General features: G+C 57.3%; 3 non-coding genes and 7 pseudogenes across 3 annotated transcripts; all 10 read left to right on the top strand.

Moving 5' to 3' along the window:
- Window positions 1-494: 494 nt before the first annotated feature.
- LOC149216852 (5S ribosomal RNA) lies at window positions 495-613 on the top strand. The gene has a single exon (XR_016251689.1). It is a non-coding gene; the product is annotated as a 5S ribosomal RNA (ribosomal RNA).
- Window positions 614-1,338: 725 nt separating this feature from the next.
- Window positions 1,339-1,457, top strand: LOC149216851 (5S ribosomal RNA). The gene has a single exon (XR_016251686.1). It is a non-coding gene; the product is annotated as a 5S ribosomal RNA (ribosomal RNA).
- A 725-nt stretch (window positions 1,458-2,182) lies between these two features.
- On the top strand, window positions 2,183-2,301 carry LOC149216850 (5S ribosomal RNA; annotated as a pseudogene).
- A 724-nt stretch (window positions 2,302-3,025) lies between these two features.
- On the top strand, window positions 3,026-3,144 carry LOC149216849 (5S ribosomal RNA; annotated as a pseudogene).
- Window positions 3,145-4,563: 1,419 nt separating this feature from the next.
- Window positions 4,564-4,682, top strand: LOC149216848 (5S ribosomal RNA; annotated as a pseudogene).
- Window positions 4,683-5,407: 725 nt separating this feature from the next.
- LOC149216847 (5S ribosomal RNA) lies at window positions 5,408-5,526 on the top strand (annotated as a pseudogene).
- A 725-nt stretch (window positions 5,527-6,251) lies between these two features.
- Window positions 6,252-6,370, top strand: LOC149216846 (5S ribosomal RNA). Its single transcript, XR_016251719.1, has one exon. It is a non-coding gene; the product is annotated as a 5S ribosomal RNA (ribosomal RNA).
- Window positions 6,371-7,095: 725 nt separating this feature from the next.
- LOC149216845 (5S ribosomal RNA) lies at window positions 7,096-7,214 on the top strand (annotated as a pseudogene).
- Window positions 7,215-7,939: 725 nt separating this feature from the next.
- Window positions 7,940-8,058, top strand: LOC149216844 (5S ribosomal RNA; annotated as a pseudogene).
- Window positions 8,059-9,477: 1,419 nt separating this feature from the next.
- On the top strand, window positions 9,478-9,596 carry LOC149216843 (5S ribosomal RNA; annotated as a pseudogene).
- The last annotated feature ends 505 nt before the right edge of the window (window positions 9,597-10,101 follow it).

Below are 10,101 nucleotides of genomic sequence, written 5' to 3'. Positions count from 1 at the left end.
GGAAGTTCGAGAACAGGGCACCGATTTATCATCCCGGTCGGAAGTCGCGAGCGGGATTACAGCACAACGGAGGCGACGTATTGCGGCAGCGGGCGATGAATCTAGGACCGTTCGCATCACTGCAGCGAAGATGACACGGGGAGAGTGGGTTGGAGGTTTAAATCATATATACTTTTGTAGGAACTCGAATTTTGGAGGAATCCGTGGGTCGTTCACGGAAAGGCAGTGCGAGCTCCACGCAGCGTCGTCGGTGGCCGTGGAACTTACGCCTTTTTCGTCCTGCTCTCTCTCGTTCTTCTTTTTCTTTTTTTGTTACCCCCTCCGTTCTTCCCCTGGTTCGCTGGCTCCGTGCGGGGCGGGCGGCGCCGCCAAGTCGGGGAAGAGGGCGAGCTCCTGCGCTGAGCCGCTTCGGATCGAGGGCTACAGATGGGCCCCATGCCCTGCGGGTGGCTCAGCGGCCTCCCTTGAAGAGGGGGAGGGGGCGAGATCTTTGCGGGTGCGATCATACCAGCGTTAATGCACCAGATCCCTTCAGAACTCCGCAGTTAAGCTCGCTTGGGCTAGAGTAGTACTGGGATGGGTGACCTCCCGGGAAGTCCTAGTGTTGCACCCTACCCCCCTTTTTGCGCGGCTCGGCGGGAGCGATCGACGCTAGTGCGGAACTCCGCAGCTGCGCGTGCTCGACAGTAAATTGGATTACGTGCTGCGTGTTTATCTTGTTTTACGGCGTGGGGCTACTTATATATCGATTTATAACGGAATCTCACGAACGAAGAGATCGTTGGAGCATTAACGAGGGGGGCCTAACTGAGGGAAACGGCGACTCGCTCGAGACTGCTCCTAGGGAAGTTCGAGAACGTGGCACCGATTTATCCTCCCGGTCGGAAGTCGCGAGCGGGATTACAGCGCAACGGAGGCGACGTATTGCGGCAGCGGGCGATGAATCTAGGACCGTTCGCATCACTGCAGCGAAGATGACACGGGGAGAGTGGGTAGGAGGTTTAAATCATATATACTTTTGTAGGAACTCGAATCTTGGAGGAACACGTGGGTCGTTCACGGAAAGGCAGCGCGAGCTCCACGCAGCGTCGTCGGTGGCCGCGAAACTTACGCCTTTTTCGTCCCGCTCTCTCTCGTTCCTCTTTTTCTTTTTTTGTTACCCCCTCCTTTCTTCCCCTAGTTCGCTGGCTCCGCGTGGGGCGGGCGGCGCCGCCAAGTCGTGGAAGAGGGCGAGCTCCTGCGCCGAGCCGCTTTGGATCGAGGGCCACGGATGGGCCCCATGCCCTGCGCGTGGCTCGGCAGCCTCTCTTGAAGAGAGGGAGTGGGCGAGATCTTTGCGGGTGCGATCATACCAGCGTTAATGCACCGGATCCTATCAGAACTCCGCAGTTAAGCGCGCTTGGGCTAGATTAGTACTAGGATGGGTGACCTCCCGGGAATTCCTAGTGTTGCACCATACCCCCCTTTCTGCGCGGCTCGGCAGGAGCGATCGGCGCTAGTGTGGAACTCAGCGGCTGCGCGTGCTCGACGGTAAATTGGATTACGTGCTGCGTTTATATCTTGTTTTGCTGCGTGGGGCTACTTATATATCGATTTATAACGGAATCTCACGAACGAAGAGATCGTTGGAGCATTAAGGAGGGGGGCCTAACTGAGGGAAACGGTGACTCGCTCGAGACTGCTCCAAGGGAAGTTTGAGAACGGGGCACCGATTTATCTTCTCCGTCGGAAGTCGCGAGCAGGATTACAGCGCAACGGAGGCGACGTATTGCGGCAGCGGGCGATGAATCTAGGACCGTTCGCATCACTGCAGCGAAGATGACACGGGGAGAGTGGGTAGGAGGTTTAAATCATATATACCTTTGTAGGAACTCGAATCTTGGAGGAACCCGTGGGTCATTCACGGAAAGGCAACGCGAGCTCCACGCAGCGTCGTCGGTGGCCGCGGAACTTACGCCTTTTTCATCCCGCTCTCTCTCGTTCTTCTTTTTCTTTTTTTCTTACCCCCTACGTTCTTCCCCTGGTTCGCTGGCTCCGCGTGGAGAGGGCAGTGCCGCCAAGTCGGGGAAGAGGGCAAGCTCCTGCGCCGAGCCGCTTCGGATCGAGGGCCACGGATGGGCCCCATGCCCTGCGCGTGGCTCGGCAGCCTCCCTTGAAGAGGGGGAGGGGGCGAGATCTTTGCGGGTGCGATCATACCAGTGTTAATGCACCGGATCGCATTAGAACTCCGCAGTTAAGCGCGCTTCGGCCAGAGTAGTACTGGGATGGGTGACCTCCCGGGAAGTCCTAGTGTTGCACCCTACCCCCATTTTTGCGCGGATCGGCGGGAGCGCTTGGCGCTAGTGCGGAACTCCGCGTCTGCGCTTGCTCGACGGTAAATTGGATTACGTGCTGCGTGTTTATCTTGTTTTGCGGCGTGGGGCTACTTATATATCGATTTATAACGGAATCTCGCGAACGAAGAGATCGCTGGAGCATTAAGGAGGGGGGCCTAACTGAGGGAAACAACGACTCGCTCGAGACTGCTCCAAGGGAAGTTTGAGAACGGGGCACCGAATTATCCTCCCAGTCGGAAGTCGCGAGCGGGATTACAGCGGAACGAAGGCGACGTATTGCGGCAACGGGCGATGAATCTAGGACCGTTCGCATCACTGCAGCGAAGATGACACGGGGAGAGTGGGTAGGAGGATAAAATCATATATACTTTTGTAGGAACTCGAATTTTGGAGGAACCCGTGGGTCGTTCCCGGAAAGGCAGCGCGAGCTCCATGCAGCGTCGTCGGTGGCCGCGGAACTTACGCCTTTTTCGTCCCGCTCTCTCTCGTTCTTCTTTTTCTTTTTTTGTTACCCCCTACGTTCTTCCCCTGGTTCGCTTGCTCCGCGCGGAGCGGGCGGTGCCGCCAAGTCGGGGAAGAGGGCAAGCTCCTCCGCCGAGCCGCTTCGGATCGAGGGCCACGGATGGGCCCCATGCCCTGCGCGTGGCTCGCGACCTCCCTTGAAGAGGGGGAAGGGGCGAGACCTTTGCGGGTGCGATCATACTAGTGTTAATGCACCGAATTGCATCAGAACTCCGCAGTTAAGCGCGCTTGGGCCAGAGTAGTTCTGGGATGGGTGACCTCCCGGGAAGTCCTAGTGTTGCACCCTACCCCCCTTTTTGCGCGGCTCGGCAGAAGCGATCGGCGCTAGTGTGGAACTCCGCGTCTACGCGTGCTCGAAGGTAAATTGGATTACTTGCTGCGTGTATATCTTGTTTTGCGGTGTGGGGCTACTTATATATTGATTTATAACGGAATCTCGCGAACGAAGAGATCGCTAGAGCATTAAGGAGGGGGGCCTAGCTGGGGGAAACGTCGACTCGCTCGAGACTGCTCCAAGGGAAGTTCGAGAACGGGGCACCGATTTGTCATCCCGGTCGGAAGTCGCGAGGGGGATTGCAGCGCAATGGAGGCGACGTATTGCGGTAGCGGGCGATGAATCTAGGACCGTTCGCATCACTGCAGCGAAGATAACACGGGGAGAGTGGGTAGGAGGTTTAAATCATATATACTTTTGTAGGAACTCGAATCTTGGAGGAACCCGTGGATCGTTCACGGCAAGGCAGCGCGAGCTCCACGCAGAGTCGTCGGTGGCCGTGGAACTTACGCCTTTTTCGTCCCGCTCTCTCTCGTTCTTCTTTATCTTTTTTTGTTACCCCCTCCGTTTTTCCCCTGGTTCACTGGCTCAGATCGGGGCGGGCGGCGCCGCCAAGCCAGGGAAGAGGGCGAGCTCCTGCGCCGAGCTGCTTCGGATCGAGGGCCACGGATGGGTGACCTCCCGTGAAGTCCTAGTGTTGCACCCTACCCCCCTTTTTGCGCGGCTCGGTGGGAGCGATCGGCGCTAGTGCGGAACTCAGTGGCTCCGCGTGCTCGACGGTGAATTCGATTACGTGCTGCGTGTTTATCTTGTTTTGCGGCGTGGGGCTACTTATATATCGATTTATAACGCAATCTCGCGAACGAAGAGATCGTTGGAGCATTAAGGAGGGGGGCCTAACCGAGGGAAACGACGACTCGCTCGAGACTGCTCCAAGGGAAGTTCGAGAACGGGAAACCGATTTATCATCCCGGTCGGAAGTCGCGAGCGGGATTACAGCGCAACGAAGGCGACGTATTGTGGCAGCGGACGATGAATCTAGGACCGTTCGCATCATTGCAGCGAAGATGACACGGGGAGAGTGGGTAGGAGGTTTAAATCATATATACTTTTGTAGGAACTCGAATCTTGGAGGAACCCGTGGGTCGTTCACGGAAAGGCAGCGCGAGGTCCACGCAGCATCGTCAGTGGCCGCGGAACTTACGCCTTTTTCGTCCCGCTCTCTCTTGTTCTTCTTTTTCTTTTTTTTCTACCCCCTCCATTCTTCCCTTGGTTCGTTGGCTCCGCGCGGGGAGGGCGGCGCCGCCAAGTCGGGGAAGAGGGCGAGCTCCTGCTCCAAGCCGCTTCAGATAGAGGGCCACGGATGGGCCCCATGGCCTGCGCGTGGCTCGGCGGCCTCCCTTGAAGAGGGGGAGGGCGCGAGATCTTTGCGGGTGCGATCGTACCAGCATTAATGCACCGGATCCCATTAGAACTCCGCGGTTAACCGCGCTTGGGCTGGAGTAGTACTGGGATGGGTGACCTCCCGGGAAGTCCTAGTGTTGCACCCTACCCCGCTTTTTGTGCGGCTCAGCGGGAGCGATCGACGCTAGTGTGGAACTCCGCGGCTGCGCGTGCTCGACGGTAAATTGGATTACGTGCAGCGTGTATATCTTGTTTTGCTGCGTGGGGCTACTTATATATCGATTTATAACGGAATCTCGCGAACGAAGAGATCGCTGGAGCATTAAGGAGGGGGGCCTAACTAAGGGAAACAGTGACTCGCTCGAGACTGCTCCAAGGGAAGTTCGAGAACGGGGCACCGATTTATCTTCTCGGTCGGAAGTTGCGAGCGGGATTGCAGCACAACGGAGGCGACGTATTGCGGCAGCGGGCGATGAATCTAGGACCGTTCGCATCACTGCAGCGAAGATGACACGGGGAGAGTGGGTAGGAGGTTTAAATCATATATACCTTTGTAGGAACTCGAATCTTGGAGGAACCCGTGGGTCATTCACGGAAAGGCAGCGCGAGCTCCACGCAGCGTCGTCGGTGGCCGTGGAACTTACGCCTTTTTCGTCCCACTCTCTCTCGTTCTTCTTTTTCTTTTTTTGTTACCCCCTACGTTCTTCCCCTGGTTCGCTGGCTCCGCGCAGAGCGGGCGGTGCCGCCAAGTCGGGGAAGAGGGCAAGCTCCTGCGCCAAGCCACTTCGGATCGAGGGCCACGGATGGGCCCCATGCCCTGCGCATGGCTCGGCGGCCTCCCTTGAAGAGGGGGAGGGGGCGAGATCTTTGCGGGTGCGATCATACCAGTGTTAATGCACCGGATCGCATCAGAACTCCGCAGTTAAGTGCACTTCGGCCAGAGTAGTACTGGGATGGGTGACCTCCCGAGAAGTCCTAGTGTTGCACCCTACCCCTCTTTTTGCGCGGCTCGGCGGGAGCGATCGGCGCTAGTGCGGAACTCCGCGTCCATGCGTGCTCGAAGGTAAATTGGATTACGTGCTGCGTGTATATCTTGTTTTGCGGCATGGGGCTACTTATATATCGATTTATAACGGAATCTCGCGAACGAAGAGATCGCTGGAGCATTAAGGAGGGGGGCCTAGCTGAGGGAAACGGCGACTCGCTCGAGACTGCTCCAAGGGAAGTTCGAGAACGGGGCACCGATTTGTCGTCCCGGTCGGAAGTCGTGAACGGGATTGCAGCGCAACGGAGGCGACGTATTGCGGCAGCGGGCGATGAATCTAGGACCGTTCGCATCACTGCAGCGAAGATGACACGGGGAGAGTGGGTAGGAGGTTTAAATCATATATACTTTTGTAGGAACTCGAATCTTGGAGGAACCCGTGGATCGTTCACGGAAAGGCAGCGCGAGCTCCACACAGCGTCGTCGGTGGCCGCGGAACTTACGCCTTTTTCGTCCCGCTCTCTCTCGTTCTTCTTTTTCTTTTTTTGTTACCCCCTACGTTCTTCCCCTGGTTCGCTGGCTCAGCGCGGGGCGGGCGGCACCGCCAAGTCGGGGAAGAGGGCGAGCTCCTGCGCCGAGCCGCTTCGGATCGAGGGCCACAGATGGGCACCATGCCCTACGCGTGGCTCGGAAGCCTCCCTTGAAGACGGGGAGGGGGCGAGATCTTTGCGGGTGCGATCATACCAGCGTTAATGCACCGGATCGCATCAGAACTCCGCAGTTAAGCGCGCTTGGGCCAGAGTAGTACTGTGATGGGTGACCTCCCGGGAAGTCCTAGTGTTGCACACTACCCCTTTTTTTGCGCGGCTCGGCGGGAGCGATCGACGCTAGTGCGGAACTCCGCGGCTGCGCGTGCTCGAAGATAAATTAGATTACGTGCTGCGTGTATATCTTGTTTTGCGGCGTGGGGCTACTTATATATCGATTTATAACGGAATCTTGCGAACGAAGAGATTGTTGGAGCATTAAGGAGGGGGGCATAACTGAGGGAAACGACGACTCGCTCGAGACTGCTCCAAGGGAAGTTCGAGAACGGGGCACCTATTTGTCATCCCGGTCAGAAGTCGCGAGCGGGATTGCAGCGCAACGGAGGCGACGTATTGTGGCAGCGGACAATGAATCTAGGATCGTTCGCATCACTGCAGCGAAGATGACACGGGGAGAGTGGGTAGGAGGTATAAATCATATATACTTTTGTAGGAACTCGAATCTTGGAGGAACCCGTGGGTTGTTCAGGGAAAGGCAGCGCGAGCTCCACGCAGCGTCGTTTGTGGCCGCGGAACTTACGCCTTTTTCGTCCTGCTCTCTCTCGTTCTTCTTTTTCCTTTTTTGTTACCCCCTACGTTCTTCCCCTGGTTCGCTGGCTCCGCGCGGGGTGTGCGGCGCCGCCAAGTCGGGGAAGAGGGTGAGCTCCTGCGCCGAGCCGCTTCGGATCGAGGGCCATGGATGGGCCCCATGCACTGCGCGTGGCTCGGCGGCCTCCCTTGAAGAGGGGGAGGGGGCGACATCTTTGCGGGTGCGATCATACCAGCGTTAATGCACCGGACTGCATCAGAACTCCACAGTTAAGCGCGCTTGGGCCAGAGTAGTACTGGGATGGGTGACCTCCCGGGAAGTCCTAGTGTTGCACCCTACCCCCCTTTTTGCGCGGCTCGGCGGGCGTGATCGGCGCTAGTGCGGAACTTCGCGGCTGCGCGTGCTCGAAGGTAAATTGGATTACGTGCTGCGTGTATATCTTGTTTTGCGGCGTGGGGCTACTTATATATCGATTTATAACAGAATCTCGCGAACGAAGAGATCGCTGGAGCATTAAGGAGGGGGGCCTAACAGAGGGAAACGGCGACTCGCTCGAGACTGCTCCAAGGGAAGTTCGAGAACGGGGCACCGATTTGTCATCCCGGTCGGAAGTCGCGAGCGGGATTGCAACGCAACGGAGGCGACGTATTGCGGCAGCGGGCGATGAATCTAGGACCGTTCGCATCACTACAGCGAAGATGACACGGGGAGAGTGGGTAGGAGGTTTAAATCATATATACTTTTGTAGGAACTCGAATCTTGGAGGAACCCGTGGGTCGTTCACGGAAAGGCAGCGCGAGGTCCACGCAGCGTCGTCGGTGGCCGCGGAACTTACGCCTTTTTCGTCCCGCTCTCTCTTGTTCTTCTTTTTCTTTTTTTGCTACCCCCTCCGTTCTTCCCCTGGTTCGCTGGCTCCGCGCGGGGCGGGCGGCGCCGCCAAGTCGGGGAAGAGGGCGAGCTCCTGCTCCGAGCCGCTTTGGATAGATGGCCACGGATGGGCCCCATGGCTTGCGCATGGCTCGGCGGCCTCCCTTGAAGAGGGGGAGGGCGCGAGATCTTTGCAGGTGCGATCATACCAGCATTAATGCACCGGATCCCATTAGAACTCCGCGGTTAACCGCGCTTGGGCTGGAGTAGTACTGGGATGGGTGACCTCCCGGGAAGTCCTAGTGTTGCACCCTACCCCGCTTTTTTCGCGGCTCGGCGAGAGCGATCAGCGCTAGTGCGGAACTCCGCGTCTACGCGTGCTCGAAGGTAAATTGGATTACTTGCTGCGTGTATATCTTGTTTTGCGGTGTGGGGCTACTTATATATCGATTTATAACGGAATCTCGCGAACGAAGAGATCGCTAGAGCATTAAGGAGGGGGGCCTAGCTGGGGGAAACGTCGACTCGCTCGAGACTGCTCCAAGGGAAGTTCGAGAACGGGGCACCGATTTGTCATCCCGGTCGGAAGTCGCGAGGGGGATTGCAGCGCAATGGAGGCGACGTATTGCGGCAGCGGGCGATGAATCTAGGACCGTTCGCATCACTGTAGCGAAGATAACACGGGGAGAGTGGGTAGGAGGTTTAAATCATATATACTTTTGTAGGAACTCGAATCTTGGAGGAACCCGTGGATCGTTCACGGCAAGGCAGCGCGAGCTCCACGCAGAGTCGTCGGTGGCCGTGGAACTTACGCCTTTTTCATCCCGCTCTCTCTCGTTCTTCTTTATCTTTTTTTGTTACCCCCTCCGTTTTTCCCCTGGTTCACTGGCTCAGATCGGGGCGGGCGGCGCCGCCAAGTCAGGGAAGAGGGCGAGCTCCTGCGCCGAGCTGCTTCGGATCGAGGGCCAAGGATGGGTGACCTCCCGTGAAGTCCTAGTGTTGCACCCTACCCCCCTTTTTGCGCGGCTCGGTGGGAGCGATCGGCACTAGTGCGGAACTCAGTGGCTCCGCGTGCTCGACGGTGAATTGGATTACGTGCTGCGTGTTTATCTTGTTTTGCGGCGTGGGGCTACTTATATATCGATTTATAACGCAATCTCGCGAACGAAGAGATCGTTGGAGCATTAAGGAGGGGGGCCTAACCGAGGGAAACGACGACTCGCTCGAGACTGCTCCAAGGGAAGTTCGAGAACGGGAAACCGATTTATCATCCCGGTCGGAAGTCGCGAGCGGGATTACAGCGCAACGAAGGCGACGTATTGTGGCAGCGGACGATGAATCTAGGACCGTTCGCATCACTGCAGCGAAGATGACACGGGGAGAGTGGGTAGGAGGTTTAAATCATATATACTTTTGTAGGAACTCGAATCTTGGAGGAACCCGTGGGTCGTTCACGGAAAGGCAGCGCGAGGTCCACGCAGCATCGTCAGTGGCCGCGGAACTTACGCCTTTTTCGTCCCGCTCTCTCTTGTTCTTCTTTTTCTTTTTTTTCTACCCCCTCCGTTCTTCCCTTGGTTCGTTGGCTCCGCGCGGGGAGGGCGGCGCCGCCAAGTCGGGGAAGAGGGCGAGCTCCTGCTCCAAGCCGCTTCAGATAGAGGGCCACGGATGGGCCCCATGGCCTACGCGTGGCTCGGCGGCCTCCCTTGAAGAGGGGGAGGGCGCGAGATCTTTGCGGGTGCGATTGTACCAGCATTAATGCACCGGATCCCATTAGAACTCCGCGGTTAACCGCGCTTGGGCTGGAGTAGTACTGGGATGGGTGACCTCCCGGGAAGTCCTAGTGTTGCACCCTACCCTGCTTTTTGTGCGGCTCAGCGGGAGCGATCGACGCTAGTGTGGAACTCCGCGGCTGCGCGTGCTCGACGGTAAATTGGATTACGTGCAGCGTGTATATCTTGTTTTGCTGCGTGGGGCTACTTATATATCGATTTATAACGGAATCTCGCGAACGAAGAGATCGCTGGAGCATTAAGGAGGGGGGCCTAACTAAGGGAAACAGTGACTCGCTCGAGACTGCTCCAAGGGAAGTTCGAGAACGGGGCACCGATTTATCTTCTCGGTCGGAAGTTGCGAGCAGGATTGCAGCACAACGGAGGCGACGTATTGCGGCAGCGGGCGATGAATCTAGGACCGTTCGCATCACTGCAGCGAAGATGACACGGGGAGAGTGGGTAGGAGGTTTAAATCATATATACCTTTGTAGGAACTCGAATCTTGGAGGAACCCGTGGGTCATTCACGGAAAGGCAGCGCGAGCTCCACGCAGCGTCGTCGGTGGCCGTGGAACTTACGCCTTTT

The sequence above is a fragment of the Pinus tabuliformis genome, chromosome 1_1 (assembly GCF_031772625.1).
Source record: "Pinus tabuliformis cultivar Carrire ecotype Pingquan chromosome 1_1, CPIR1, whole genome shotgun sequence".
In the NCBI taxonomy this organism is placed as follows: Eukaryota; Viridiplantae; Streptophyta; class Pinopsida; order Pinales; family Pinaceae; genus Pinus; species Pinus tabuliformis.
Note: the sequence above shows the minus strand (reverse complement) of the source record. Positions and strands in the feature narration are given on the sequence as shown.